We start from the raw sequence: 6,607 nt of genomic DNA, 5'->3' as shown, positions 1-6,607 counted from the left end.
TAATCTAACTAAAACATAAACTCAAGATCACAGTCCAAAATATCCAAAATATCTGTACACATAAATTAATATGTTGGGGGTAAATATTAAATAAAAATTGAATAAACGGAAGGGGGGGGGGGATCTTTAGAAACATTGTGTGTGTGTGTGTGTGTGTGTATAATTGTATAGATTATACAGGTTTTAATCATTATTAAGAGGGTAAGTGAATTAAAATGGCATCAAATTACAGCAGGTGAATGTTTACATTGATTTGATTAAGCTCGAACTCAAGATTTAGCCTAAAGCAGGGGTCCGTTCTTCGTACGTGGATTACTCAGTTAGCTGGATTTGGATATTGACGATTTGACATGATCCAGGATCGTTTCGTTCTTCAAAGCTGATCCGAGAGTTGTTGTCATAGCAACAGTTCTGCTAGGTCAAACCTGATCGGGAGCAGGTTCAATTCATATAAACAGGATTAGATCGGCTCAGTTCAAGCAAAGATAATACAAAAAGTATGTTCCGAATTCTGATATTTTCTTACAGTAGTAGTTATATACACTTGGGAAAATGGTACATATTTTTTAACTATATATATAAAGTTATAGTTATTAATAAAATAAATAAAGTTATACATATAATAAAACTTATGCAATCTGCAACCTCGAAATGGAAGTACAAAGACTGTCACCTGGTGGTGCAAAGAGAAAACCTATTTATATGAACTTTTTAGATCGCTTTATTACAAATTGTGTATAATAGAAATGCACAATTTGTGACTTTTTTTAAAAGTAATAATACATTTATGCAGTCATAAACATGTTTTGATAGTTAATATGCCAGTGATTTGATGCTTCACAAAAGTTGCAGACGCCTTTACCAATATCAAAATGCTTATAAACAACCAGTTATTCTTTACACCGATTAAAAAAACGGCTACTATAATAAAGAAAATATTTTCTAAATGTAGAACTAAATACATTGATTTGCATTGAAATACATGATGAATACTCTTGACACATGAAAGTGTAAAGCCTGCAGCTCACAACAAATGTGGAAGGTTATCGCGTGTCATATTTAACAAGCCGTTTACTGCTAATTTGATGTAATTTTGCTCACATGGATAATTAAATATTAATCAGATGATGTCATTACGCTGCTGTGCCGTCAGCCAATCGTTGCACTGCTGATCATGATTTCGAGGATCGATAGATCTGTCCTTCACAACACACGCAGCGATCTCAGATCAGTTTATCCAGACATTCTAATCTGATTCGCGAACTTGTTTGAAGAACCAAATTAGCGAGAGATCAGTTATCGAGATGAAAAGATCCAGGATCTGCCAAATAATCTTAGATCATTTAAGCGAGGTACAAAGAACGGACCCCAGGTCGCACACCAGAAGCGCCGCCACACAGCGCTATGCATTTTAGAATTCTAAACATTGGTTTCTATCAGGATACACACACCGGCGCCGCAAGTCAGTGGCTGTCGGCGGCGCCCGACCACGGCTCAGGACGCAGTTCATTTTTCCGCCGCGCCACAGAGCGCCATCTGATTAGTTTCATGTTAAATGTCATTGGAATGTGCGCGTCTGGTGTGCGATACATTACTTTAAACTGTCATGTGAGTTATATATACATACATATATATATATATATATATATACACATATATATAAATATATATATATATATATATATATTTATATATATATATATATATATATATACATATACATATATATATATATATATATATACACACACACACACACACACACATATACATGTATGTATGTATGTATGTATGTATATATATATATATATATATATATATATATATATATATATATACATATATACACACTGTAAACGATTTCTTGTTAAATTAACAGTAAGTTACTGGCAACAATTATCCAGTAGCTGCTGTATTTCATAAAACAGTAACATTACTGTAATACTAAATACTTTAGTATTAAATTTACTGTAAAATGTAATACATCATTTTACTGTTTTCTTTTTATACTGTAACACCAATTACAGTAGTAATACACATACTGCAAAACTGAAAACAGTATTTTACTGTACATTTTTACCATGCAGAACTACGGTATTTTAACGTTACTTTCATTATTACTGTATAGTATTTTACAGTTATTAAATGTTATTTTATTGTATTTAATAGTGCTACTTTATAATGAGCAAAAAAAGTTTAAAAATTGCACAAATGTTATTTTAACTGTTCAAGAAATACAAGAAAAATAAAGAAACTGAAACTTTAACTTCACAATAAAAGTTTATTGTGTAAACCCTACTGAAACAGTAGCAATTATTCAATATAACACAGCAACAGAACACTAATGAAAAATTGATCAGTAAAACCAGTCAACAATTAATGCATCAAAAAGTATTACAATTTTAAAAACAGATGAAATAACTGCTACAAGACACGAAATGATGAAAGCCAAATGATGTTGTGGAAAAGGGACAGTGAAAAAGGGCAGGAGCACTTCTGGTGATCCTGCAAAAACGACAAGCAAAATCAATCACTGGAGTAAAAACTAATCATGCCTCAAATTATTTCATTCATTCAGAAACCAAACACCGCACTGCTGTTTTATATATATAAAACACTGTTTTTTATCGTTTTTGTTGGCAAAATACAGATTGTTATCTATTTACAATTACACTAACGTTAATGGGGAAAAGATCAGTCAAGTCAACACTAGTCAAGTGTCCACACAGGTATGTAAAAAATAAAGTCTCATCTTAACTTAATGTCTGACTCTGTATAGCTTGAATATCTGATTCCATGACCACACTAGCGCTTCCATAAATTTAAGAGGGGTGAACACAGTTAATTCTGACCTTAAGAGGCTACATATTAAAAATAAATAAATAAATAAAATAATCTAATTTAACGTGACTAATGTTAATCAAGTACTTTTAGGCTTTTAACATGTGAAAATCTACTTCTAACTTACAGACAAGATTACATTAGAGAACATGAAAGCCGTGGGTGATTTAAAAAAAAAATAATGCTAATGATAAGTTACTGACATTTGGTTCGCATTAAACAAAGTAATCACTAAGCATTCATTTTTGGCAAAATCTGCCGAAAGGCACAGCAACACGATCAAATGTGTTAAAGTTGAGCAAAGAAATGAAGAGTAGTCAAGCAGTCTACTTCATGAAATGTTTGTGATAATATTTTGCGGTCAATTAGTATTACTGTATTTCAATATGCAGTGATGGCATGTCAGTGAGACAAATAAATATTATTACACCTCTCCAGTGACATTTCCTCAAATTAAATCATCATAACGTTACTGTGCACAGCATCAGTAAAACGTTAAGAATAATTTAAATACCAAATTTTAAAACAGTCACTGCTAATTACAAACTAAAATTAAAGATAGGCTTACAGAAATCCTGAATGCATGATAATATGAAGATTTATTACTCACTGATGTCGAAGCACTGCCAGGTTGTCAGAGATGTAGACAGGACAGAATATGTGCCATCAAATGAGCTCTTGTGCAGTCTTTGTTGGACATCAAGGTAGTATGTTCACCCACACTGTAAAAAAAAAAACTGTTATTTTACATGTTTTTTTCCCAGAAGCTAGGGTAATAGAGTCATTTAGTTAAGTGGTTTAAAATAATTTTATTTATTAAATACTTGCTTACCCATATATAGTAAATGTAGATGTAAAAGTAACCAAAATAAATAATTCATTAAAATGTGTGGGATACTAAGCATGTTTGGTCTACAGAGAGAAGTAAACATTTACTTTAAGCATTGATCCTAATGAATTTATTTCTGAACTACATCCAACCTCGCCTCGGAAACAGCATTTTTGAGCATTTAGATCAGGGGTGCTCAACCCTGTTCCTGGAGATCAACCTTTCCGCAGAGCTTACCTGCAACCTTGATCAAGAACACCTGTCTTTATTTACCAAGTGCTCCTTCAGATACTATTTAGTTTGTTTAGTTGCGTTTGATCAGGGTTGGAGCTAAACTCTGCAGAAAGGTTGATCTCCAGGAACAGGGTTGAGCACCAATGTTTAAGACAATATAAAAAAAGACATTTAGATGATATTTTATATCCAATCATTTGTGAAATTTAAATGACTTATATTCAGTATACATAACATAAAATTAGAATAAGAATAAAAAAATAATAGTCTATGCCAAATAAAATACTTCAGATCTAAATAAAGCAGGTGTTTTTACCTAAAGGTTCCTTTCCTCCAGTTAGTTTAGTTGCAGATCCCTCCACATCTGTGCTTTATTTGGTTCTTGACTTAAGAGTAACTGGTGTCACATTCCAGGTCCATCACAATCTGAGCTAGAAAGACAATATGGCAAAAGACAAGACACATTTAAATAAGTCTCAGAATAAAATATTTAAAAGGATAGTTTACTTTTCTGCCACCATTACTCCATGTGTTTTAAATCCATTTAAATTTCTGTTGAACACTGAAGCAGATATTTTGAAGAATGGTAGAAACCATAAACTATGGACATCCATATTTGAACCAAATTTCTTTAAAAAAAAATATGAGTTTGTGTTCAATGGAACAAAAAAATAATCTAACTATTTTGAAACAAGTGGAGGATGCCAAAGATGCCATTATTTTCATTTTTGGGTGAACTGTCCCTTCAATTCAAGTGTCACGCATTACTCATAAAAACTGATGTATCGCTTGAGGAAAACTAAATCAAGTACCTCCTGTGAGCAAGCAGAATCATTATGCCATTGTATTCAGCCAACTGACCCAGCCGAGGCTCGAACCAGCAACCTTCTTGCTGTGAGGTGACAGCACTACCTACTGTGCCACTGCGTCGCTTCTGGAAGAAGCAAAAGAGGTTGTACATGAAACTCCTCACAACAAATCTGTGATCAACTTGACATTTCAAAATCTAATCAAAATGAGGAAGACATCAACATTACCTTAAATAATCAAGTGAGGAGAGATTGGTAGCATCAGTTTTTCAGCATCAATTGCTGTAGTTGCAAAAAAGATAAATATAATAAGAGTAAAATAAGACTTAACATTTAATAATCTAAATCTATGGTACAACCATACAAATCTGAATGGGGTTCAAATAAATTTGTATACAAATCATTCCCTACACCTGAACACCAAAAATAAAATGTACAATTAATGACACAATAACGTTATACAATAAGCTCATTAACCAGTGAGAAATAGACAATTAATATGAATTATGTTAATATTAACGTTAGCTTAAAAGATATCAACTGAATTTTATTATCAGCTCAATTTAATAAAACAGATTAGACTTGTTTCATTGTGAGTTTAGTGTGAATAACTAACTTACAGTTTACAAATCTAACCATAATGATAACTTGGTCATAATGACCACATGAAGACCAGAGCTTACCTTAACGTTAAACGTTTAACTTTTCATGGTGACTTTGCCTTCATCTCAGTGTTGTGCTGAAATAGAGAATTCATTAATGCAGTTAACCCCAAGTAAAAGTTACGTTTTTTTTCAGGTAACGTTAACTTAACGTTTCTATGGTCAAAAACTCACTCAAGATAAACTCACTGTAATTACCTTATCTAATACCTCGCAAACACTACAAACACGGTCTGGCGTCGAATAACGTAACATAAGTACCTAACTTACAGTACAACTAAAGTAACTTGGTTAATTATTTTAAATTACACACACACTACACGGAAATATACACAAAACAATCCTTTAACGAACAGAATTTGACTTTTAAACACTTACCGAGGATGAATTCACTGGAAGAAAAGGCGACAGGTGGATTTCAAATTAGGAGAGCCGTTGCTTGCCTGGTAAAGGTCGAATCGAGTCGGCTCGGCTTTATGAATCGGCTCCTTAGAACAGTAAAGAGTCGAGTCCGCCTAAAACCGATTCCTTTTTGTATATTATTGTAAGACACAACAATGAATCATTACTATTTCGTTATACTGCTCGGCCACACACATTTATACAAATATTGCTGAATGTGCTTGTGAACACGTGTGATAAAATAATTCCCGAGCAAACGGTTCAATCCGATTCGGTGTCGTTTGTGTGCTGAACCGAACCAGTGCAAACGTGGTATTGATAAAATAGTAATATTGTTTTTTTCTTCTCACTTTACCAGCGAAAATATTACATATATCTGACTTTAACAATAAGAATAAGGTTCGCTTGAAGTGTTTTGAGAATTAATATTTTTTTTCTCCCAGGGTTTATTTCACACCAACAAGCAAATATAATGGCGGATGAGAAAAGCCAGATCATATCATAAATATTGCGTTTAATATGTCACCAAATGAAGTTTTAACAGTTTTTCATGCGAGAATGTAGTTCTTCCAAACTCAAATCTGTGGTTTGTTTTTAGATATCATGTCTAATTTTAAGTGTGCTTTGCCGATAGGGGAGATTCTGACCTCCAGGGGTTGACGGCGCTCCATCACTCATGTATCCGGCAAACCTCATGCTTTAATCGGCCTAGACATTATTGAGACATGCCCTGTCTTCGATGACTAGATAATAAATGTGTTATGAAATAAAGTTTTAACCGTTTTTCATGCGAGAATGTAGTTGTTTTAAACTCAATTCTGTGGTTTATT

General features: G+C 33.0%; 1 long non-coding RNA gene across 1 annotated transcript; it reads right to left on the bottom strand.

Annotated features, from left to right (window-relative positions):
• Positions 1–2,261: 2,261 nt before the first annotated feature.
• On the bottom strand, positions 2,262–5,828 carry LOC137489697 (uncharacterized). Its single transcript, XR_015500056.1, has 6 exons — positions 5,754–5,828; positions 5,397–5,452; positions 4,717–4,995; positions 4,221–4,335; positions 3,452–3,563; positions 2,262–2,505 (listed from the first exon to the last, which is right to left on the bottom strand). It is a non-coding gene; the product is annotated as an uncharacterized LOC137489697 (long non-coding RNA).
• Positions 5,829–6,607: the final 779 nt, after the last annotated feature.

Source organism: Danio rerio, chromosome 9, assembly GCF_052040795.2.
Source record: "Danio rerio strain M-AB ecotype USA chromosome 9, GRCz13ab, whole genome shotgun sequence".
Classification (NCBI taxonomy): domain Eukaryota; kingdom Metazoa; phylum Chordata; class Actinopteri; order Cypriniformes; family Danionidae; genus Danio; species Danio rerio.
This window is presented reverse-complemented; position numbering and strand designations above follow the sequence as displayed.